Below are 27,110 nucleotides of genomic sequence, written 5' to 3'. Positions count from 1 at the left end.
TTGAAAGGAGTGTTTGGGCCCTTGGACGGTGAGGAGAGAGGAAGTGAAGGGGCAGTTGTTGCATCTTTTGCGTGGGCATGGGGTGGTGCCATAGGAGGGGGTTGAGGAGTAGGGGGTGATGGAGGAGTGGACCAGGGTGTCCCGGAGGGAGCGATCCCTACGGAATGCCGATAGGGGGGGGTTAAGGGAAGATGTGTTTGGTGGTGGCATCATGCTGGAGTTGGCGGAAATGGCAGAGGATGATCCTTTGAATGCGGAGGCTGGTGGGGTGATAAGTGAGGACAAGGGGGACCCTATCATGTTTCTGGGAGGGAGGAGAAGGTGTACTTTACTGTCCAAGGTCAGAAAGATAAAACAATTTATATTATCTATTTTATACTCTAACAGTCAGGGTAAGCATGAGGTACATGTGAATAAACAGGCAACTGTGGCCAAACACAACAAACACACCACATTACACAATAAATGCCAAAGTGACCAAAATAGTGTCCACAAGTTCCTGTCCATATCCCCTCTTTGGAAACTCTTCTTTGGGAGCCTCTCCCTGTCCTCTGCTTGGGACACTTCTTGATGGTGCTTTACCCCCGGTTACCTGACCAGGGCTTTCACGCTGTTTTTCTTCTTGCACAGGAAGACTAGGCCCAGAGAACCTGAAAATGTAGAACTGTGCATGTACAGTCCACTCCTAGTCTGCACAGGCGAAAAGTTCTGGGTTCCATTGGGAGTTGAAATTCCTGACCTCTGCTCTCAATGTTAGGATACATTTGACTTTTGTAACAATACGGAAAGATTGAGGAAAGCTAAGGAAAGAGTAGATTGGCTAGGGTAGGGTTGTTTTCCTTAGAACAGAGGAGCCTGAGGAGTGACCTATTTGAGGTGTGGCTAGATAGGGTAGATAAAAAAGATGTTTCCCCCCAGCTGAGCAGTCAGTTACCTGGGGCATAGATGTAAGGTGATTGGTAGGAGGATGAGAGGGGACATGAGGAAAATCTTTTTCACCCAGAGGATGACGGCATCTATAATTCATTGCCTCAATTGGTGGTTGAGGCTGAAATGCTCAACTCATTTAAAAGGTACCTGGATCTGCACCTGAAGTGCTGTAACCTGCAAGGCTACAGGCCAGGTACTGGAAAGTGGGATTAAAAATGAGCAGCTAGTTTCTTTTTTTCTCTTTCTTTGGCTGGTGCAGACACAATGGGCTGAACTTTCTACACTGTAACTTTTCTGTGGCTCTATGGTTCTAATATAAAGTTATTTAAATCCTCAGTCCTTTAAATATGAAGCACTGAGCTGCTGCTGTCAGAGAAAAAAACACATACCGCTGGAGTGTATTGATTGATAGGTCATCTAATGTAGCTTAGAAAAAACTATTAGCATCTGTTCCCACAGTTTCAATAGACTTAATTGTTGAAATTTCCTAAGAACTGTTATTATAGTTGAACCCATTATGAATGCTTGGCTGAGTTTCCAAAAGTCCAAAACCGCTGATCTCAGTAGAGGTCTGAGTTCACATTTTGATTAACAGTTTTAAGATGGTATTGAAGGAATAGCTGTTTTGATATGATTACTGAATAGAAATGTATTTGTTTATATAGCTAAATGACCACCTGAGGGGTATTTAAAATCTTTGAATGGATTTCATGAATGAGCGTTTTTTTTCTTTATCAAGTGTTTTTGAGTGGATGCTCCATTAGTTTGTTACAAGTTTAATTTTTTTCGTCTCCACATGGCTCCATAGGTTTGCCCATAGTGGACACTGGATGAGTTGTATGGATGTTGTATGGGGATGGCGATTGCTTTGGGATGTGAGGTGGTATGGAGTGGGCATGGGGGTGGGTGGGGGGGGGGGGTGAGAGGTGAGGGCTAGAGGGCTTTTATAAAACTGGGCTGAATTGCCTCCTGAGTTGGCATGAAATTTCCCAACTCGAGCTACCCGCCTCAGTAGCAAGATCTTAGATGATGACAAGCAGCATGGAAATGAGAAATAGGAGAGAACAAGGATCTTGGTCCTTGGGGTGATGGGGTGGGTGTTGGGGGGGGGGGGGTGGTGGTGGTGGAGGTGGGGGGTGTGTTGGTGGTGGGGACCCAGAGGTAATGTCTGGGAGCGGGAAGAGAAGGTATCGCAAATGATACTTTGGCTATGATTCGATAAATACAAATAGAACCAGATGAGTGTAGTCCCAACCACATCAATGACTGTGGAGAGGCATTGAGGAGGATGGTGTGGTCAATCATATCAAAGACTGGAGATTGGTTGAGAAGTCACACAGGATGTAATTTGTAACTTTGGAAAGAAATTAGGTTTGGCTTGAACCAAACCTATCTTGTGAGGTTGTTATTAGTTCCAATGAAGAAACATTTTCTGATGGGGGAATTGAGGGGTGGATCATGAACAAGAGGCTCCACAATGATTTTCCTCACCACCCTCCACCCAAATGGCACTTAAGTCAGCTGTAGGATCTATGGGCCAGATCCTTGTTGAGTCAGGATGACTCCAGAGACCTTTAAAAGTAGCAGGTAGGTTCTGGATGCAGAAGTCCCACCCCCATTTTCGGCTGATACAATTTTCGTCAGTAGGGGAAAGCAGACAGTGGATGATCTGTACTGGCTCAAAACATGAATTTGCTTGGTCATATGAAAATAGATTAAGTTTAAATAGATTCCTGAGTTTAAATAGATTCCAATTTTGCTGTTCCCAGGGCCTTAACCTGCAGTGTGATAGCCACAAATTTATGGAGGAGACATAAACACTCCTGATTGGTGGATAAGATCTGTGTAAGTGCTATGATATAAAGTTCTTTAAACTACCAATCGTTTAAAACAAAAAGAAACTAGGCTGCAGCTGTCAGAGTGAACAGAGAACACACAGCTGGAATGCATTGATTGACAGGTCATCAGGTGTTGCTTAGAAAAAATCACTACCATCTGTTCCCTTAGTTTGAATAGACTTCATTGTCGACATTTGCCAAGGTCTATTATTACAGCTAAGCCCATTATGAATGCTTGATTGAGCTTCCAAAGTTCCAAAACCAGATATTCCAGCAGAGGGGTGCTGAGTTCACATTTTGATTGACAGTTTTAAGAGACTATTAAAGGATTATCTGTCTTTGATGTGATTACTGAAGTTTGTTTGTTTTTATAACAGTTTGACCATTGAGGGGATTTAAAATTTTTGAATGAGTTTCTGGAATGGGAGTTTGTTTCCTATTTCAAATAAATAGTGGGAACTCCACTAGACTGTTAGAAGTTGAATATTTTTTCATCTCCACATGGCTCGTGAGGTCTGCCCATAGTGGATACTAGGTGAGTCGCAATGGAGGGACATGGGGGTGTGAGGGGGAATGGACGGGGTCATGGGACAGGGTGGGGGGGAGGGGTGAGGGCTAGAGGGCCTTAAAGCCTTTTATAAAGCCAGGCCAAAGTTCTCAGATAACAGAGGCAGGCTTCTAACCAGCCCACTGTGGCATTTTCCCAACTCCACAGCTGCTTCCAAACTCCCTCCAGAGGTGGCAGGCCTGACTCAGTCATACTCCTGCCTCCCAGAGTGAAAATTGCATGTGACGGGGTCCTTTATATCGAGGCAGGACTGCCTGGTCTGGAAATTTCCCGACTCAAGCTATCCACCTTGGTAGCAAAAAACCAGCCCTTCATCTCCAAGCAGCTGAGATCAGCTCATGCAGCACAATCTGGGGATCAAACATATAACCTTTCTGATCCATACAGCTCAGTACTAATTTAAGTGGTGCATTTACCTAAGTGTTCACCCATGGAGGGGTAATTTCCTAATAATTTACATGATTGGTAGTGGAATAAGGTTTCAATGATTTTTTTTTTGCTGACTAGATGAAAGTATCTTTAATAGTGCTGAAGTAATTTGATTTAATCCTTATTTGTCTTTGAGAATGAAGTGCCACTATGTTAAAATGTGCATTAAGTGCAAGCACTAAATCCAATTAATTTTCTTAATTATTGATAAGGAATTTATTCAAAAAAAATGAAAAAAAAATTAAGTTGGCCGACTTGGCAGTTGAAAGCTAAGCCTTTACTCAAACTCAACTCTGCCCTACATAGTTGACAGACCATGTGAGATGTGAGAGATTTGCTTTCATTAATGGTGGTGTGAGTTGCCATATATCCACCATGGCTAGTGGAGAGTTAAACTTGGCAAATGCAAGTTCTCGTGTAACCTGCTTAACCTTGGATGTATCTCTTTTTCCGCTGCAATTTTCCATCTATTCACCAGGCAGCAAGGTTTTGGAACTCCATGGCAAATAGGGTTTAAACCATCTTGCCTCTACTCCATTGCAATGTCACCTTGGTTCATTGGTGGCACTCTTGCATCTAAGCAAGACAGTTAAATCATAGCCCAGAGACTTGAGCATGTGATCTAGGCTGATGCTTGAGTACAGTGTTGTATTGCTGGGGATGTTGTCTTCCAGATGAGACATTTAAACAGAAGCCCTATCTGTCTTCTCAGATGGATATAACAGATTTGAAGAAGAGCAAGGAAGGCCTCTTGGCTAACAGTTACTGCATCCCTCAACCAATATCACTAAACTAGGTTATCTGCTCAGCTACCATCTTAGTTAAGATGATGTAAGATCATTGTAGTAATAATATTGGACTAGTAATCCAGAGGCCTGGACTAATGCTCTGGAGACATGACTTTAAGTTCCACCACAACAGCTGGAGCAATCTAAATTCAATGAATTAATGAATCTGGAATAAATTGCTAGTCTTATCAATAACGATCATGAAACTACTGAGTTGTAGTATTAGAATCCACCATGTGAACTATGATGAAAATATTCTGGCATGGACTCGATGGGTCGAGTGACCTCTTTCTGTGCTGTAGAGTAAATGATCATGACTCTAAAAAATGACTTCATGACCACATTGTTGTTTGTGGGGTCTTGCTGTGCACACATTCCCTACATTATAACAATGCCTACATTGAAAAGTGATTCATTGACTGAAATGCTTTAGGATATCCCAAGGACCCAAAATGGCGCTCAGTAAATGCTAATTTTTCTTCACTAGCTTAGAAATAATAGATGCATAATGGCCCGGATTTTGTGGTCAGTGGGGTAGCGCTCACCATTCAGTATGATTACAGCTGCCCACAGACTAGGCTTTTGAGTAGCAACTTAACCATCGGGTGTATGAAACAGACTGGTGCTCTTTGCAGGGGATCTGGGATCCATGTGAAAAAGGAAAACAACAGTTGTCTCTTCAGCCTATCAGGTTGAAGAATCCCCACTGAAGCAAGCAGAATCGAAATCAAGAAGTATAAATTTGAACTAAAAGCAGGAAATGCTGGAAATACACATCAGATCTGGTAGCATCTTTGGAAAGAGAAACAGCGTTAACACATTTCCGGTTGATGACCTTTCATCAGAAGTATAAATTAGAATAATTAATTCAACATAATACGAGTTACAGAAAGCAAAACAAGGAGAGTGAGTGAAAAATGGAAGCAAGGGAGAGAGTTCAAAGTAAAAAGAAAGTTAAAAAAAATCACTGGACTGGATTTTGGGTCCCTTGCAGATGTGGGAATGAGGTTGGGAATGGCAAAATGTTGTTTGTTTCACTGAGATTTTGAATTACTTGTGCCTTCCCATCCCACAGCAGTTTCATGTGGCATTTTGTGGCTTGGGAACACCTTGGGTTGTGAACCCACACGCGTATCCACTGATAATCATCATTAACAGCTCTAGGGAAATTTTTTTTCCTCATAGGTCCCCAGTATTTTCGTCGGGTCAGGCAGGTTTTGGAAGGTTTCTGTAAACCTGCTTTGTTTGACAGTTTGTGAACCATGGGAGAAGCCTACTGAGGAGGGGGTGGTGGCAGATTGGTAATGTCACTGAGACCCAGGCTAATGCCCTGGGGACATGGGTTCAAATTCCACCACTGCTGCTGGTGGAATTTGAATTCAATCTGGAACATAAAGCTAGCCTCAGTAATGGTGACCACAAAGCTACCATTAATTATTTTTAAAAATCCATCTGGTTCACCAATGGCCTTTAGGGAAAGAAATCTATCAAAAATACCTGCTCTGGCTGACATATGACTCCAGATCTACAGCAGTATGGTTGAGTCTTAGCTGCCCTCTGAAATGGCCTAGCAACCCACTCAGTTCAAGGGCAATTAGGGATGGGCAACAAATGCAGGCCTTGCAACTGGCACTCACGTTCCCTGAAAGAATATAAAAAAGAGTCAGGAACATCCTGACAGGTAAGTGTTACATGGTTTGACAGCTTCAAATATCATTTAGAAGCTTTCTTATAAGTTAGATTTATTTTCACTGCAGTGATTGATCATAGGGCTCTGTCCTAAAGAAATAAGTTGACCATTACATTGATCAGTATTTTTTCAAATTCTTTAATGGGATCTGGGCACCTCTGGCAAGGCCAACATTTGTTGCCCTCAAAAAGGTTGTGGTGAGCTGCCTTCTTGAACCACTGTAGACCGTGCAGTGTTAGTACACCCACAGGGGAGAATTTTCTCCCCGTCGGGTGGGCTGGTCGCTAGCGGGCGCGGGCGGGTGCAGATCTGATCGCTGCCCGCGATCAGCTATGTACCTCCATTTTACGTGGGCAGGCCAATTAAGTAAGCTCAGCATTACCTGTGCAGGCGGGAGAGGAGGGAGAGCCGAGGCCTGTGCTTTTTCGCGCATGCCTCAGGGAGATTAAGTTCAGTGTTAAAAATGGTAAAAAAAATATTCAGACATGTCCCCTCATGTGACAGTGTCACATGAGCTGAGACATGTTTATGAATTTTCATTAACATTTTTATTCAATTAATAAGCCCTTCATGAGACCTCATCCCGCCCATGGATCAGATTTCATAAGAAATGTGAAGGTCGCCTGGGGTCTTCGCCTGCCTGTCATCCTTAAGGTTGGACAGGCAGCCCTGACAATCACTTTAATTAGATCATTAATGGCCTTAACAGGCCTTTGACAGTTCGGCAGGCGCACAGCCGACTCCAGTTCACGCTCGTTGAATGGAAGCATGCCCAACATCACCACGCGTCATTTCACGTGTCAGAAGATTCTGCCCACAGTGATTTTAGGAAGGCATTTCCAGGAATTTGATCCAGCAACAGTGAAAGAATAGCGATATAATTCCAAGTCAGGATGGTTTATGGCTTGGAGGGAAACTTGCAGCTGGTTGTGTTCCCAGAAGAGAATGACTGCCCTTGACAGCAAGGCAGCATGTGACTGAGTGTGGCATCATGGAGCCCAAGCAAAACTAAAGTCAGTGGGAATCAGGGGGAAAACTCTGTACTGGTTGAAGTCACACCTAACACAAAGGAAGATGGTTGTGGCTGTTGGAGGTCAATCATCTCAGTTCCAGGACATCACTGCAGGAGTTCCTCGGAGTAGTGTCCTAGGCCCAACCATCTTCAGCTGCTTCATAAATGACCTGCCCTCGAGCATAAGGTCAATGCCTTGACATTCAATGGCAGTACCTTTGCTGAGCCTCCCCACTATCAACCTCCTGGGAGCAGGTCAAAGGTTAGGAATCCTTTGGCGAGTAACTCATTTCCTGACTCCCCAAAGCCTGTCCACCATCTACATGGCACAGGTCAGGAGTGTGACAGGATACTCTCCACTTGCCTGGATGAATGCAGCTCAATAACACTCAAGAAACTTGATGCCATCCTGGACAAAGCAGCCTGCTTGATTGGTACCCCATCCACAAACATTCACTCCCTCCACTAACGTCGCACAGTGGCAGTAGTGTGTAACATCTACAAGATGCACTGCAGGGACTCATCAAGGCTCCTTAGACAGCAGATTCCAAACCCATGACCACCACCATCTAGAAGGACAAGGGCAGCAGATACATGGGAACACCACCACCTTGAAGTTCCCCTCCAAGCCACTCACCATCCTGACTTGGAAATATATCAGCATTCCTTCACTGTTGCTGGATCAAAATCCTGGAACTCCTTTCCTAACAGCACTGTCGTTGTACCTACACCACAGGGACTGCAGCAGTTCAAGACGGCAGGTCACTGCCATCTACCCAAGGGTATTTTGGGGTGGGCAATAAATAGCCAGCGAGGCCCACATCCCTTGAATGAAAAAAAAAAATCTGCTGGCCTTGTCCTTACTGGTGGTAGTGATCATGGCTTTGGAAGGTCTTTCCAAAGGAGTACTGTTGAGTTGCTGTAGTGCATCTTGTATCTGCTACACACTGGTGCCACTGTGAATCAATGGTGGAGGGGGTGAATGTTCAAGTGGTGGATAGAGTCTCGATCATGTAGATTCATTGTCCTGGACGGTGCTGAGCTTCTTGAGTGTTGTTGCAACCACACTCATCCCAGGAAATGGAGAGTATTTCATCACAGTCCTGACTTGCCTTGTAGATGGTGGACATCTTTGGAGAGTGAGGGGAGCTACTCACTGCATAATTCCCATCCTCTGAGCTGTTGTAGCCACAGTATTTATGTGGCTAATCCAGTTCAGTTTTTGGTCAATGGTAACCCTCAGGATGTTGATAGTGGGGGATTCAGTGATGGTAATGCCATTGACTGCCAAGGGGAGATGGTTGGATTCTCTCTTGTTGGAGATGGCCATTGCCTGGCACTTGTGTGGCATGAATGTTACTTGCAAAGTTTCAGTCCAAGCCTGATCGTTATCCAGGTCATGAGCATATGGACAGGAACTGCTTCAGTGCCTGAACGTTGTGCAATCATTAGCGAACATTCCCACTTCTGACCTTATATTGGAGGGAAGGTCATTGCTGAAGCAGCTGAAGATGGTTGGGCATAGCACTCCTAGGAACTCCTGCAGTGATGTCCTGGGACTGAGATGATTGGCTTCCAACAGCCACAACCATCTTCCTTTGTTCTAGGTGTGACTCCAATCAAGTTTTCCACCTGATTCCCATTGACTTCAGTTTTGCTAAGACTTGTTGATGCCTTTGATTTGTAAGAATAAGAATATTTTCCCTCTTAAACATTGAGAATTCCTGTCATTGAGAATTTTGTGTTTAATAAGGTTGATATTGTTTCACGTCTCCCAAACAAATACTTGCATTGTCTCTTTGGTTCACATTCTGTCAGTTTGCTTTCTATGTTTCATAATCTGCTGAAGTAGGGCACTTCCTCTTGCTGTAAAGGGATATAATACTTCAATTTGCTGCTGTTTTGGTTGCAGAATTGGAAAGATTATGTTCTTTTGATTGAATGGAAGGATGGCATCTGGTGAAACCATCGGCAAACACTGATGAAAGATGTCCAGCCTCAAAGTTGCTGTAGCGGTCATGTTATTGACATCAGACACCAGAGATGGGGAGTGGGATAATCCTGAGAATGTGAGCTCAAATCTGCTTGAGAATATGAGTTTAGTTACAAATCTAGAAATAATTTCCACCCCCCATGCAAAAAAACTAGTAGCAGTAAAAGTCACCATTCAATTGTCGAATTGTCATAAAAAGTGAACTGGTTTACTAATATCCTTTAGGGAAGGAAATCTGCCAGCCTTACCCACTCTGGCCTATATGTGACTCAAATCCCACACCAACATAGTTGACTTTTAACTCCCCTCTGATGGGTACAGGGCACTGGTGAGACCACATCTGGAGTACTGCGTACAGTATTGGTCTCCTTATTCAAGGAAAGATGTAAATGTGTTAGAAGCATGGTTTAGTCTTATATCCACTGGAGTTTAGAAGAGTAAGAGGTGACTTGAATGAAACCTTTAAGACCCGGAGGAGTCTTGACAGTGTGGATGTGTAGAGGATGGTTCGTCTTGCGGGAGAATTTAGAACTAGGGGTCATGGTTTAACAATAAGGGGTCACCCATTTAAGACAGAGATGAGGACATAAGGGGGCAATAGATGATTAAATGAATGAGGAAATAACTGGCAAAAGGAGTATAATGTTGGAAAATGTGAAATTGTCAATTTTGGAAGGAAGAAAACAAAAGGAGCATATTATCTAAATGGTAAGAGATTGCAGAGCTCTGAGATGCAGAGGAATTTGGGTGTCCTAGTACATGAATCACAAAATGTTAGTATGTAGGTGCAGCAAGTAATTAGGTAAGCTAATAGAATGTTATTGTTTATTGCAAAAATACGGAGGTTATGCTTCAGTTACATAGGGCATTGATGATACCACATCTGGAGTACTGTGTACAGTATTGGACTCCTTATTTAAGGAAGGAACTGCTGGAAGCAGTTCAGAGAAGGTTTATTATACTAATACCTGGAATTGCAATGTTGTCTCATGAGGTCAAGTTGGATAGGCTAGGCTTGTATCTGTTGGAGTTTAGAAGAGTAAGAGGCGATTTGATTGAATTCTTTAAGATCCTGAGGTGTTTTGACAGGGTGGATCTGGAGAAGATGTTTCCTCTTGTTGAAAAATCTAGAACTAGGTGTCACTGTTTAAAAATAAGGGGTCATTCATGTAAAATAGAGGTGAGGAGAATTTTTTTCTCTCAGAGGGGTTATGATCAGATCAGCCATGATCTTATTGAATAGCGGAGCCGGCTTGAAGGGCTGAGTGGCCTACTCCTGCTCCTAGTTCATATGCTTGTATGTATGTTCATATGTAAGTGGCCTAGCAAGTAACTCAGTTTTACTAAAGCACTAGAAAATGGCCCACCACAAGACCAATAAAGGGCAGGGCAATAAATGTTGGCTTTGCCAGTGAACAAGTACAAGAGGACACTTATTTGAGATAATTGGCAAAAGAACCAAAGTGGGATGAAGAAAACATTTTATGTAATGAGTTGGTGGAAGTAGATTCAATAGTAATTTTCAGAGAGAATTGAATATGTGCTTGAAAAGCAAACATTTTCTTGGCTCTAGGGAAAGAGCAGGCAAGTTGGATAACTCTTTAAAAAACTGGTAGAGGCATGATGGGCCAAATGGCTTTCTTCTTTGTGGTACGATCCCAAAATTGAATTGAACTTTATTTTTAAATAAGACTCCCACATTCCAGCAGTATGAAGCTCTTGATCACTCAACACTGACTAGTCAAGAATTTTCTGCCTCTCTCCCACATCTACCACCCAAATATCTGTCTTTAGTGTCCCTGAAGTCAGGTTTCAGCATGTGTTTAGTTGGAAAATCCATGTGGAACAGGTCTTGATGGGCTAGATGGACTTTTCTCCCTTTGGATTTTCTTATGTTCTTACTGATTCTAAATTCTTGGTTTCCAGCAGTTGCTGAATGGAGGTCAAAAACTTTCCAGGGACATGAGAATGAAAGAAAAAAAGACTAAAAGGAAAAACTTGAATGCTGGAAATCTGGAATAAAAGGTAAGAAATTAAGGAATTACATAGCATCTGTGAAGGGAAAGACACAGCTAACTATAGGACATGCATTCTACATCGTGCTCTATCACCCACTCTAATGGTGTAACGATAGTCCTAAAAGCACCACCTTGCTAGACAACAGAATAAATAGCACCATAACTCAGTTCTGTTGATGCACTAACGTGGGGCGATTCATGAATGGATGTCCAGAAATACACAGCAGCAAATTTGTCAAGGGTCGAATGTCAAAGATAGGGGAGCTTAGTTACTCACTTTATCTATCATTTAGTGTCAAAGGTGTCATGGACTAGAACTGTTAGCGCAGTTTTGGATTCATGAGTAGAGTGAAGGGTTAATGGTTATGTTACACAGACAATGATATTCATGATGATGTAATCATGACATCATGGTCAGATGACCAAGAGGCTCCAAGACAGCTTGACATAGAACGGTCTGTGTCCAGAGAATGATGTACGTACATGAGGTTTTGGATGTAAACAGTTCTAATTAAGTAGTTTCTAGAAAAACTATATACTGACTATCTACAAGTCACTCATAGAGTAAGTGAAACATCATCAAACACATGACCTAGAGATATTGCTTGACTGCATCCAGGACTCCAGTGGGGCTGGGGGGGTCAGTGTGATGGGCTTTCTGCAATCAAACTTCTGGTTAATTCATTAATTGGAGAAAATTCATGACACTGCAAATTGTACTTGCTCTGTTAAAAGGAGTTAACACAATGGCAATGCGGACTATAATTGAGAAAGCAAAATACTGCAGATGCTGGAAATATGAAATAAAAATAGAAAATGCTGAAAAAACTCAGCAGGTCTGGCAGCATCTGTGGAGAGAGGAACAGAGTTACCGTTTAGAGTCCGTATGACTTAAGAATCAGAACAGAGTTAAATCAGTTTCTCTCTCTTCACGTGCTGCCAGACCTGCTGAGTTTTTCCAGAATTTTCTGTTTTCATTTTATAATTGTGAAAGGCTGTTTTGTTTCAGAATCTGCTTTGTTTTAGAGGCAGCAGCCATTGATCTGCTAGGTCAGATGGGTCAATAGGTCTGCAGGGCATTCTTGGGTCACCAGTGTTTCATTTCTCCTTAGGCCCTTGCGAAGCCTTCACACAATGTCCGTACACATGTAATTTCTTGCAAGACTCACAGGATAGTGATTAAGGTTGGGAACCCTGGCTGATTGTTCTGTCGTATAATTGAGAGGCATTGAAATCAGTTGTAAAACCAATCTATTTCCTGGTTGAGAATAGCTAATCCAGGTGAACACAATCATCAACTCTCAGACCATGCTGACCTGAATGGATTAACTCCAAACTCGGTAATACGTTAACCAACAGAGCTATTGGGAAATCAGACTGTTTTATATTATATGGTATGTGTTATTCGATCTCCCTTGGCATTACTCCTGGGGAGTGAATGCTAAATCTTCAGCTGAAGTAGAGTTGCAGGGCATGCAGATGTGATTCAGACCCCATTTTAAAGTCATGCATCATGCCTTTATTTTCATACTTCGATGATTTATAGTTAAATAGCAGACTATTGTAAACTAAGCAAGTAGAGTTAATTGAAGCATAAGTTTCCCAGCATTTATGGCTGAGGAGATGGAAGATGCAAAATAAGGACCATTACTGGCCAGCAGGCATAATTTCAATGTGACAAATCTGTATTAGTAGTTTCCTTTATAAAGTTGGATTTAGGGTTTTATAATGGAAGTCTGTGCAGACGTAAGATTTCTAATATATTGCTAAATTTATTGCATTCTTCATTGCACACAGGGACATTCACATTTACCTTAAAACATGAACTGCCTATATAAATTTGTCCTGCTGTAATTGTACCTTCCTGCTAGTGATGGCACTATGGTAAGATTTTTAAGTTAACATTACTTGTTCTCCTATGGCATTGAATATGGTAATTTGGAGAATATGATCATACTCTGATTTCTGATGTCTTCATGTTGTTGATTTTCTCTGTCTCTGTTCTTATATTTCTCTTTTCCCCTCCTCTTCTGCTTCTATTCACCTTACTATCGGCATCTAGAAGAGGAATGGAGGCAGAATTTATGATCTGAAATTGCTGAACTCAGTGTTGGATCGAAAAGGTTGTAAAGTACCTAATCAAAAGATGAGGTGCTGTTCCATAATCTTACACTGAGCTTCATTGGAACACTGTAGGCAAGGTCCGAGTGGGAGGGTGGGGGCAGGGAATTAAGGCAACAGGTAGCTTGGGGTCATGCTTGCGAACTGAATGAAGATGTTCCACAAAGTGGTCAGCCAACCTGTGTTTGGTCTCCCAGTATAGAGGAGACAGCATTGAGAGCTGCAATATAGTATACTAAGTTGAAAGAAGTACAATAGATTGCTGTATTATCTGGAGGGTATGTTTGGGATGCTGGACTGTGGAAAGGGAGGAGTTGAAAGGGCTGATATTGGATGTTAACATGGATAAAGCAGCTGAACTCCAGGGGTGCAGTTAAATTGACTGCCCTTAACATCAAGGCAACATTTGACAAAGTATGGTATCCAGGCGCACTAGTAAAATTGAAGTCAGTGGAAATCAGAGGAAAACTCTCCTGGCTGGAATCATACCTTGCACAAATTGAATCATTTTGGTTGTTGAAGATCGATCATCTCAGCCCCAGGCCATCAATGGAGTTCCTCAGGATAGTGTCCTATGCTCAATCATCTTTTGCTTCATAGGGTGAGAATATTCACTGATGATTGCACAATATTAATTTCCATACGTAACTCCTCAGATCATGAAGCAGTCTTTGTCCGCAAACAGCAAAGCCTGTACAGCGTTCAGGCTTGAATTGATAAGTGGCAAGAAACATTTGTGCCACTCAAGTGCTAGGCAATGTTTTTTGCAAAGAGACAGCATCTACATGATGAGCCTAATGGCTTCCTTCTGTGCTGTAACCATTCTATGATTCTATGAAGACAAAATCTAATTACTTCCTCTTGGTATTCAACGGCATTATCATCACCAAATTTCACCATCATCGACATCCTAGGGTCACCATTGGCTAGAAACTTAACTGGATCAGCCACATAAATACCGTGGCTACAACAGCAGGCCTAGGGCTGGGTGCTTAGTAATTCACCTCCTGGCTGTTGTAATATGGGTGTCGACTGCTGTGGCTCATTGATGAGATTGTGAGAATTGTATATTTAAACATGAACCTTTCATTGGTAGTTTTGAACTATTTACAGAACTCAGGTTACTGCCATGCATGGTGCTGTTCCATGTAGGCTATGCTGCTTCCAGAATGTTCTCTCTACACTGTTCTTTTAGTCTATTACCTTGTGACTTTATACAACATACTATGGGCGATTCTATTCTCCAGTCTCATGTTAACCCTTGTTCTGCTGAGCACCTTGGCACGCAGGTGCACACAACATCCCACTTTTTTCTCCAAAGAGAATTTTTCTCCCTTTCAACAGAGTACAATACAATACGATACAATTCAATACAATACAATACAATATGATACGATACAATACAATCTTTACTTGCTATCCCTTCTCTCCGATCTCAAGTCTCTGGCTTCATAAATTCAGACGGTCTTGATGCTTGACTGTTCTTCTACATCTTGGTCATGTTTGGAGGAATGGTAGTGGTACTCTGTTTCTGATACTTGGTTATCTCTATTTGATTCACTTTTTGCACTCTTTTGAGTTGCGTTTCTCTTTATTAACAAATTGTCTGCTTTTTTTGGACACTGTGCATTTGTCCCATTCTTTCCGAAGGGAATGTGTACTCTGCTCATTCCTAGAGTGGGCTTGAATTTTCTTTTTCCGTGATGTCCGCCATGTTCTTGCTGGACTTACACATTTCACAAATGGAACCTTCATTTCCACTTGTCTCACAATCTCAGCCAAACACTTGTTTGCTGTTTTATTTTCAAAGCGTTTTGCAAGCTTATGAATCTTTTCATTCAGCTCAACAATTCTCAGTACATCTGAGACATCCAGTGCTCTTTCTTCTTCTGGTTTCTTGCGCTTCAATGTTGGATTTATATTTTCCAACCTTATTTCTGTCTTTTCTTTCACTGTCTGCAACAGAAGTTTGTCCTTTCATTTTGGATTCATTGTTGACCAGATCTGTCTCTGGCAAAGCGTTACCTTGTTTCAGTTCCGTAATTGTGCTACTCATGGTTTCATTATCTGCTTGCAGCTTGGAAAGTTCTACGGCTTTCCCTTTCAATGCCTCCTCTTTTCCATTCAACTGCTTCTTCAGCTCTTCAGTCTGTTTCTCGTAGCTTTTAGCTTCCTCCTGAAACATAGAACATTGCTGAGTTTTCTCTGCCAACAGGTTCTTCAGTTTGTTCAGTGATGTTAAATTCATTTTGCTTCTCTTCGTAATGTTCCAGAAGAATAATCTTTGACCCAAGAGTTTCATGTGGCATTTGAAGGTCTGTGAACAGGTTTTCCTTGTCTTTGTAAAGCCCACTTGCTTCATCTTGAGTTTTCCTGTAATTCAGCATAGTCTCCTCGAGTTTCTTCTGCTGTGCTTCCATTTTACTGTTTAAGACAGACTTCATATCTTCATGTTACTGAATGGTTATATATTCCATTTGCATTTGCTCTTGAAGGACAATCAGTTATTTATTTTCTTGTTGACCTCTTGCCAGCTCAGTCCAGGCTTCAATACATCATTTTGTTGCCAGTTCCAATGCAGCTTTTCCTGAAGTAATATATAACATCCTTTGCAGTTTCTCATGTTTTTCCATTGTTACATATTGGTTCTTCAAGGAGTCTGTCAGGGTTGCAACTTCTTTGTGGCCCTTTTCTTCCTGCTGCTTTGCCTGGTTGTGCATCTCGTTGAGTTTTCCCAACTCCTGCTTTGATTTGCCAACTGTGGAATTGAGGATTGTTACTTCCTCCTGATATCTTTGCATCATCTCTGAAACTTGTTTGTTCAGATCTTGAACAGCTTCATTGAAGATTATCGTGCATTTTCAAAGGCATATACTCAACTTGAATCTTATGCTTCAAATCTTCCAGTTCAGCTCTGATGGGAGCATATCTCAGATTAATTTATTTTATGCACGTTTTGCTTCTTTTGAGTTGCCTCACATAGCTTGTCTTCACACAAATCCATCAGCTCACTTTGCACTGCTATTTGTGTCCCTCGCTTTTGTTCCCTTTCCCTGGGGTTTTCTGTAGCCCTCACGCTGGAGTCTTTTGTTGCCCTCGGTGCTTTATTGGGAGTTTTCCTCTCTCTGGGGTCTCTTGTTGCTCTTGGCACTTTATTGAAAGTTTTCCTTCATTTTAACTCTGCTGGTCCTCCTTAGGTTGAACATCCTGCACTGTGAGAGTTTTGGTGGCTGTGTGCTTTTTTTTAAAGCCACGAGCTGTCAACTCTGCAGTGATTTCTGCTTTTAAACTCTGCAGACTTTCTTCTTGTTTTTTTTAACTCTGCAGGTTTCTCACTTTAACTTTACAGTTTTTTCCTCTGCTCTACATGCCTTTGGTTTCTCTGCAGGTGATTTTTTAACTGTACCTTGCAGGTTTTTTTCAGCTGACAGCTTTCCCCCAGCTGCTCTCTGGTAATGCTAACCTGTGTGGTTGCCACCTTTTCTGTAATGTAAGCACAGCTTTTCTTTTATAATTTTTGCTCACTGTCTCATGAACTGTCCTGTATTTTTCACATTGCATCACTCAGGGGTCTGGCGCATTTTTGTAACTTTGTGCCGTGTCTTGTGTCTAACTAGGTGTCTTAATGCTGTCACTCAGGATCTTGCAATTTTTTTCTCACCAGACTATGTGATCTGACCAGGTTTTTTCTCCTTTATATTCTGCTTCACTCGGGGGTGGGGGGGGAGGGGGAGCGGGTGGTGCGCAGGTGGAGTGCTTACAATAGACTTCCACTCACCCTGGTGGATTCCTTAACTTCTAATTCTGTACCAAAGATTCTTCAATTGTTTCTTGAAGTTTTCTTCTTAGGTGTACATCTCTCTAGTTTGGCTTCAGCTGCTTTTAGTTTTTCATACCTTGCAATACTGTTCTGCGTCCGTTGTTTAAAATGCTGCCACCTTTCATATCATGGATGATGCGATATATTTTAGGAGCTCCCACCACTGCCAACCATGTTGTAGGATGGTGTCGGGTGTTGTGGCTCATTGAGATTTTGAGGCTTGTATATTTAAAGATAAACTTTTTATTGGTAGTCTTTAAATATTTTCAGATCTCCAGTTATTGTCCTGTGTGGTGCTGTTATGCACGCTAGGCTGCTCCAAAGCATTCTCTCTAGACTGTTCTCTCAGAGTCTATTACCATATGACTCTATACATCATACTGTGGGCAGTGCTTTTCTCCAGTCCCAAGTTAACCCTTGCTCAGCTGAACACCTTTATATTATAATGGCATGCAGGCACACGCAGCATCCTGCAACTTTGACTCCCCAGATCCTTTCTACCATCTACAATGCACAAATAGTCTCCATTTTCCTGGATGAGTACAGCTTCAATCACAGTCAAGAAGTCAAGACAACAGCCTACTTAATTGGCAGCATACCCACCTTTTAATCTTTCATTCCCTCCACCACTGGTGCACTGTGGCTGCAGTGTGTACCATCTACAAGATACACTACAACAATTTGACAATGTTCTGTTGATAGCATCTCCAAAACCTGTGACCTCGACTGCATAGAAGAACAAGGGTCAGCAGGCAATATAAAAAAAGGGATTGTTAAGATCACTAGCTGAAGTTACCACTGGACAAGCCAGATCCCAGGGACCCTGCTTGATAGATTCTAACTTTTATTTGTTTGATTAGATACATGGAGAGAGGCTACTGAACAGAGTCACTGGAATCAGCGAATGAACTTTTAACCAAAGCATAGAACATTAAACAAGAAAATATGAACTATATTACAATACTCCTTTACCCACAGCTAAGGATAACACAAGTTACAAAAGCTATCTTATACTTTAATGGTCACGGTAAGTATACAGACTATGTAAAGCTATGGTAGCCTGTGGTCAAACACACCACACTCTGAAACCAAGTGACAGATGCCACCTGAACCAGATGCTATGGATCACTCATCAGCTCTCCCCAGATGCTTGTCGCTGTGACCCACTCAACTCCGTCTTTCACACGAGGTTTCCAATCTCCTCTCTCAAAGAACTCACTTTGGAATCTTCTCTCAAACCGATGCTTTCCCACAGACACCTTCCGCAAGAGTTCACCTCCACGATTTCAAACTCTCCTTCCGATGTTCATCTCCCTCGGCCACCGCGTACATTCAAGCTACCTTCTATGCACTCTCTCTCACCAACTCAGCGTTAACAGTATGCCACTGCATCACATGCCCATAGCAAAGAGTTACAGACCTTCAATTATCTCTTTGACCTGATTGCCTCTTCTCCAGACTTTATCTCATTAGGCTTGAAGCTTTAAACTTGAAGCTTTCTTTGCCCCTCACTCTTAACTTCACTTATCAAGACCTTTTCCAGATTCCTGTCCTTCCTTTGACTGGAAAGTCTGCTAGGGACTTACCCCTGGGGAGAATTTTTCCCATATTGGGGGGGTTGTGCAGGGGCGGGCAGGAGCGAGTGTGAACCTGGTCGGCGCTCCAGAATAAGGCCCACCCAGCGTGATGCACACCTGGAAGCGCTGAGCACTCCCTGTGTGGGCAGGGGGGGGGATTCCCTGAGAGGTTTCCTGCGCTCTTTTGCGCATGCATGCGAAAGAGTGCAGATATCTCTCCAAGGCACAGAGGTGCCTCAGGGAGATTGGTTTCAGCACTAAAGATTGAAACGAAGGCTTGTAACACTTTTAAAACATGTCCCCTCGTGTGACATTCTCACATGAGCTGGGACATATCAAAGAATAAAAGTATAAATTGTTATTACATTTTAAAACACTTCATTAAACCTCATCCTGCCCGTGGATGAAGTTTCATGAAAAACGCGAAGGCCGCCTGAGTTTTTTGTCTGCCCGCCCACCTTAAGGTTGGACGGGCAGCATTCATAACAGCTTTGATGACTTTCTTCAGGGCCTTAATAGGCCTTTGACAGTTCAGCAGGCGCATCCGCCGAACTGACAATCTAAATGACGCAGGGGGACATTGGGACGCCCGCCTGACGTCACTGCGCATCATTTTATGCGTCGGCAAGTGGGCACAACCCCCGCTCGCTGATGGGAAAATTCTTCCCCCTGTTTCTGTCTCACTCTTTTAGCCTTGGGACTTTTTGGCTCTTTTGGGAAATCTGCAGCTCCCCCTCCCAGTGTTGAGTCTCTCTGGTGACCTGGCTTCAAACTGAACTTAAAACTGCTATTTCTTTAGTTTTCCTGTGTGTCAGTGGGAGGGACCTGCCTCTCTCGATCCTTGTTGCTAGGCAACAGCACTGTTCTTCTACTGCTGTTTGTTTACCTTAGTCTACAGTTGTAAAACTCTCATTAGAAATGCAAGCACCTTTTAAAGTGAAACTAAAACTCAATTTGATCTTTCTTAACTCACAAATACAGAAATACAAATCAAACTTAAACATTAAAGCCAAATCTCATTTCTAACACCCACAACTACCAATATAACTTAGTTAAACTGTCTCTATTTCCTAACAGGATACAATTCTAAAGGGGATGCAGGTGCAGAGGGATCCGGGCGTTTATGTGCACAAATTGTTGAAGGTGGCAGGGCAGGTTAAGAAAGTGGTTAATAATACATTGAAGAGGGGGCAGAAAAGATTTACAAAAATAATTCCAGGGATAAGAGACCTTAATTGCATGGGTAGATTGGAGAAGCTGGGATTGTTTTCCTTAGGAAAGAGGGGGGTTAAAAGAAAATCCAGTTTACCTGGTCATTATCATATTGCTGTGTGTGCAAGCTTTTTGTGCACAACATTTAAAAAAAATTAATTTATGGGATGTGGGAGTCGCTGGCTAGGCCAGCATTTATTGCCCATCCCTAATTGCCCTTGAGAAGGTGGTGGTGAGCTGCCTTCTTGAACCGCTGCATTCCTGTGGTGTAGGTACACCCACAGTGATGTTAGGGAGGAGTCCAGGATTTTGAACCAGTGATGGTGAAGGAACGGCGATATATTTCTGAGCCAGGATGGTGAGTGACATGGAGTGGAACTTCCAAGTGGCTGTCATGTTTCCTACATTATAACAGGGACTACACTTTAAAAATACTTCATTTGCTGTAAAGTGCTTTGGGATATCCTGAGGTCATGAAAGGTGCTATATAAATGCAAGTCTTTTAGTACTCCTTACAGTGGAGCCTTGACCGTAAAATCTTGACATTATAGCTCTCAGCAAAATGTAATGGAGTAGAAGACAGTGCCATGCATCCTGGGAAATAACAGATAACTGGGAGTGATTCCCTAACAGTAATCCCACCTCTGGATTTAGGTGACATTTATTATCCTCTTCAATTATGATGTCGCCTGAACCCCTCGATGAGATTACTGCCTAGTAATCGGTTATGGATATAAAATTACTCTCTCCTGAAAGATGCTGCCAGCTCTAAAGATGTGCTCTTACACTGTTATATCTGTATGAGGCAGGTGTTATAAACACCAGGGGAGTTTAAAAATAACACATCAACATGAAAAATGATCCCCTCGGACCACTAAGAGCTTAGGTAATGAAATTCATTTGATTGCATTATTCTTTACTCTGTGGCAGCAATGAAACAAATTTAGATTTGAATACAAGTCTATAAAAATAAAGGAAACTTAACATTGCTGAGCAAGTTAGCTTCTTTTAACATCTTTGCACTACTGATTGTGCTGGCTGCTACTTAATTTTTTTATCCCAGTCCAGACTCATCCTTATCTAGCTTTGAAACCAGGTGCAAAGTAAAGCCCCTACTGCGGTGCCGTGCTCTGACAGCTGGGTAAAGATTTCCCCTGCATATATTTTATAATAAAATCATAAAGCATCCTTTGTAAACATCTCTGATCTTTAATCTTGCCGCTCAAAGTGTACAAAGGAAATTAACTATCCACCCCTGCCCACCATCTCCCCCCCAACCAACTCTCCCTTGCAGGTGTTTGAACCATAAGCTCCTATGAACATTCCATACTGCACCAATGGGACACTTTTAGCCTTTCTCAAACAAGCCATTCTTGTTGTATTTCTAAGCAAAGTGGACAATTTAATGTAAGGCTGTGCTGAATTATGTTGTTGTTATCCACAACAACACAGCAATGCCCCAAAGCACTTCACAGAGGTTTAATTCAAAAATGTGTGCCAAGCCAAAGAAGGAGATATTAGAAGGAAACACACAAATTTTGGCCAAAAAAGTGGCTCTTAAGGAAAGCCTTAAAGGATTTGTATTTGAATGAATCATTGTGGACATCTTCCATCATCTCCCTAGGGAGTCTCTCCCAGAGATTGGCTACCTGCTCACTGGGCTGTTGAAGGGGTGGATTTTAACCTGCTAAAATGGGTGAATTATGAACATGCTGTTATGATCCCAGCTGATGTTAATACTGGGCAAGTCAGATCCCAGAGTGAAACCTGGTAGATCCTAACTTTGTTTTTTTTTAGAAACTCTGGAGATCAGTCACTCAACACATTCATAAGATTCTGCCAGTATACTGTTAACACAAAGAATAAAATGTTTATTAAACAAGAAAAATGAACTATATTACACTAGACAAAAAGGTTGGAAAGATTTCAATACAGATACCGCAGAAAATGATTCAAACTCACACTATTCCTTTTACCCAGCAACTACTACAGACACAAAACCCCAGTGAAGATTTACCACTGTCTCAACACCAAGGGCAGGGTTTTCTGATTGACGAGCGGGAGTGGGGCCTGCTCGCCGACACGTAAAGTGATGCATGGATATGTCGGGCGTGCATCCCAATGTCACCCTGCGTCATTTAGGTTTTCAGTCCAGCGGGCACGCAGCCGAATTGGCTGTGTGCCCGTTGACCTGTCAATGGCCTATTAAGCCATTAAAAAACTAATTAACGTGATTGATGGACCTGTCCGTCCAACCTTAAGGTTGGGGGTAGGCTGGGAGCCCAGGCGGGCTTCGGAAAAAACATGAAACCTCAACCATGGGATGAGGTTTCATGAGGGTATTTAAACTTTTATTAAATGTTTAAATAAAAGTTATGGACAGTGTTACATGAGGGGACACAACAGGGAAATTTTTTATAATCACCTTCATTGAAGGTTTAAAATCGGAACCGATCCCCCTGAGGCAGCACTTTGATGCATGGACGTCACGCTGGGAGGGCCTTAATTGGCCCGCTCACATACAATGGCGGTGCGCCCCCAACATGTGGTGCTGATCGGAAGCCCACCGACTTTCGCCCACTCCTGCACTTTCCCCTCCCCCCCCCAACGGGGGGAGAATGTTGCCCCAAGTTTTCTTGCTTGGGCTAGCTCAGTTTCAAACAGTTTTCTTCCAGCAGACTCCTGAGCATTCGTTAGATGTTTTTCTTCAGCTGGTATCTCTCCCTGAGACACCCAAAGACCAATATAAACTCACCATTACTTCAACTTCAGAACAAACACATGAGCTCCCTAAATTCATTTCCCTAGAAGGCTTGCAGGATTTCTTACAAGAAAGATTAGATCTCCTTTAAAAAGTACCTGGATGAGCACTTGGCACATCATAACATTCAAGGCTATGGGGCAAGTGCTGGTGAATGGAATTAGGTAGGTAGGTCAGGTGTTTCTCATGTGTCAGTGCAGACACGATGGGCCGAAGGACCTCTTCTGCACCATGTGTTTCTGTGATTCTGCCTGCACTCTCTAGTATACACACGCTAACTGACCATCCTTCTGTGTTCCCCTGTCTCTTTGCGTGTCTCTGTGTGTCTGTGGACCTCTGTCACTAGGCAACAGCGCAGTTTTTTTCTATTTTATGTTTTGTTTTAACATCACTAAACTACTAACCCCTTTGTAACACATCTCTTCACTTCAAAAGTTGTAAAACCTCATTAAAAATGCATGTATACAAACAGGGCCCCAGACTTTCTGGCACCGAGCTCATAAAAACCTTTAAGTGAAACTAAAACCAGGTTCTGCCTTTCTTAACAGCCAAATTAAACTTAAAGCTATACATTGTTCCTAACAATATAAACATACCAACATATGAATCAACCGTGTCCGGCCCATCTCCCGCGCCTCCGCCCTCACGCCTTCTTCTCCCTCCCAGAAACATGATAGGGTCCCCCTTGCCCTCACTTATCACCCCACCAGCCTCCGCATTCAAAGGATCATTCTCCGCCATTTCCGCCAACTCCAGCATGATGCCACCACCAAACACATCTTCCCTTCACCCCCACTGTCGGCATTCCGTAGGGATCGTTCCCTCCGGGACACCCTGGTCCACTCCTCCATCACCCCCTACTCCCCAACCCCCACCTATGGCACCACCCCATGCCCACGCAAAAGATGTAACACCTGTCCCTTCACTTCCTCTCTCCTCACCATCCAAGGGCCCAAACACTCCTTGCATCTCCCCCAACTTAGTCTACTGCATTCGTTGCTCCCAATGTGGTCTCCTCTACATTGGAGAGACCAAACGTAAACTGGGCAATCGCTTTGCAGAACACCTGCGGTCTGTCCGCAAGAATGACCCAAACCTCCCTGTCGCTTGCCATTTCAACACTCCACCCTGCTCTCTTGCCCACATGTCTGTCCTTGGCTTGCTGCATTGTTCCAGTGAAGCCCAACGCAAACTGGAGGAACAACACCTCATCTTCCGACTAGGCACTTTACAGCCTTCCGGACTGAATATTGAATTCAACAACTTTAGGTCTTGACCTCCCTCCTCCATCCCCACCCCCTTTCTGTTTCTTCCCCTTTCCTTTTGTTTTTTTTTCCAATAAATTATATAGATTTTTCTTTTTCCCACCTATTTCCATTATTTTAAAATATTTTTAAATCTTTTATGCTCCCCCCACCCCCACTAGAGCTATACCTTGAGTGCCCTACCATCCATTCTTAACTAGCACATTCGTTTAGATAATATCACCAACTTCGACACCTATGTGTTCTTTTGTTCTGCTGTCTGTGACATCTTTTGATGATCTGCTTCTATCACTGCTTTTGCCTACAACCACACCACCCTCCTCCACTTTTCTCCACCCCCACCCACCCCCCCCCAAATCGAAACGTCAACTCTTTTCTTCTCCGCCGATGCTGCCAGACCTGCTGAGTTTTTCCAGGTAATTCTGTTTTTGTTATGAATTAAAAGCATGTATAGGCCACTCGGCCCCTTGAACTTGCTCCACCATTCAATAAGATCATAGCTGATCTTATTATAACCCCTTCCAACCATGGAAAAGATTTCACCTCCTTGCTTGGGTCAGACGAGATGTCAAAATGTTAAAAAATCTCAAACCAAACCTGGTCACAGAAGGGTGGTCAGTTAGCTTGTGTATGACTAGAGAGTGCAGGCAGAATCACAGAATCACATGGTGCAGAAGAGGCCCTTCGGCCCATCGTGTCTGCACTGACACATGAGAAATACCTGACCTACCTACCTAATCCCATTTACCAGCACTTGGCCCATAGCCTTGAATGTTATGACGTGCCAAGTGCTCATCCGGGTACTTTTTAGTGTAAGTGGGAGATCGGGTTGGGGAGGTGGGGTTGCAGGTTATGTGGTTGCTGAGAAATCAACTCACTCCTTGAGACAGGTTCCCTCATTTAAATACTTTAATTGAGACTGTGCACCGCAGATTTTATACATATTTTAAATTTGACCCTGGCTGGCCCGGTTTCTTGGACCATGAGAAACTTATTAGATAAAAGGAGGCAAGGACTGCTGGGTGCAGCAGGGAAGTAACTTTCCAGCACTGCTTGTGGTCAGGAGAAGCAGGAGTACTTTCACGCCACCCCACATCAACTGGTCTGTTTCCCCCAAGCCAAATATCGGCCAACAACCAGACACTGCCCCCAACCCCATGATCCATTCTCCACACTGACCTTGTCTTTGCAATTCCTCCCTCCCTCCTTCCCTCTCTGGGCTCCCTTAGCTGCCGCCCCTGGTCCCCCAAATCCTTTGATCTTCCTTCCAACTCTTCTGACCTTCCCCATGTTCCTCCCCACATCGCCGGAAATATTGATGCCATTATTTCTGCAAGGTAATTTTGAATTTATTCCCTTCAAGCACAGGCAATGTCCTCTGGTTCTATGTTTCTGGACAAGGTGAAATGACTTGTCATGGTCTACTTTATCTAATCCCTTTAGAATCCTAAAAAAGAACCCATATCACCTCTCAACCTCTCTGTTTCAGTGGTGACATGTGTAATATACATAATTGTTCTTCGTAATGCATCCCCTCCATCACCCTGGTTAAACTTGTTATATCCATCGGTCTTTCATTTATTTGGCATACCATCAGAAAGTCTAACACTACATTGAATAACATATTGAAAAAACATTAAAAGTCTCCAAACAACAAAATCAATGAAAGATACAGAGCTCAGTGTACCTTTTAAGCTCCAGATATTATGTCCTACATACCTTACTCTGCTGGCTCCCATTCATCCTTTCCCAGGATGTCAAACTGTGCAGCTCTTTACCTTGCTCAGTCTTCCCTTGCCCTTATGAAATTTAACCAGTATTCCTTAAATAACTTTTTCCTTTACATGAAACTATTCTCCTGCCCCTTTCAATTGTTGTAGTGGGCTCCCACCTTTCACTCAGGTTTCTCAATTTAAAACATAACATTTGAAAAGGCACAATGGAGATGAAATTAGTCCTGGACGGTAGTGGAAAATGGATGACAGTGAACTGCCAACCTGATTTTCTTTTCCACTGAAGTCAATGACTATTGTTGATTCTGTGCTACCACCAAAGACCTATTTCATTCCAATATCTTCTGCTCAACTCACATCATAATCAGGAACTATGGATCATAAGCTGTGTTCCCCATGGATGAAATCATTCATCATGAGCTTCATGATGTTCTAGCAAGAGGAGATCCTTACAAAATGTCTGCTACCACAGTGTTGCTAACTAGCAGCATTATGGCAAAAAAGCACAATGCAATCAGAACTGAGTGTCCAGGTGTTGGTCTCTTTAAAATCTTTAGAGTAAGGTGACGTTCCATGGAACAAATAGGATAGTTTTCCTCCTCAGTCATTTAACAGTTGGGCAACTATTAGGAAAGGGAAAATCCACTGGGATTCCCAATCCTGTTTACTGTCCGGTGACCTGATAAATGTATAGCAAATGATGGAAAGGCTGGATTCTGTGCCTTTCAATGAGTTACTTCAGGTTGACAGACTAGGGAAGACCAAGGATCATGCATTTAAACTATGCAAAAGGATGTATAGGTTAGGTGTTAGGTAGTTCCTCTTTTGCTAGAATAGTGAATGTCTGGAATGTGTTGCTGACTTGTGGGGTGTGTGTGACTTTCTGCATACATTCATGAAGGAGATGAGCATTGATTGCATCATAAAAAGTAAATGGCTTAACAATTAACTTGCACATGGTCAATATATTCTCCAGGGTTGGTTGTGATCACTTGTGGGGTTCTGCTTCAGTATCTGAGGAGTTTTGAATGGTTCTGAACATTGCAATCATCAGTGAATATCCCCACTTCTTATCTTGCATTGAATGTAACGTCATTGATGAAACAGCTGAAGATGGTTAGGTCTAGGACACTATGCTGAGGAACACCAGCAATGACCTGGGGCTGAGATGATTGACCCCAAATAACCACAACGATGGGGAGGTGGTGGCATTGTGGTATTGTAACTGGACTGGTAATCCAGAGATCCATGGTAATGTTCCAGGGGACCTGGGTTCGAAACCCATCACGGCATTAGGTACTTTCATCATTAAAAATCCAATGATAACCATTGTCAATTGTTGGAAAAACCCATCT

The sequence above is a fragment of the Carcharodon carcharias genome, chromosome 6, assembly GCF_017639515.1.
Source record: "Carcharodon carcharias isolate sCarCar2 chromosome 6, sCarCar2.pri, whole genome shotgun sequence".
Classification (NCBI taxonomy): domain Eukaryota; kingdom Metazoa; phylum Chordata; class Chondrichthyes; order Lamniformes; family Lamnidae; genus Carcharodon; species Carcharodon carcharias.
This window is presented reverse-complemented; position numbering follows the sequence as displayed.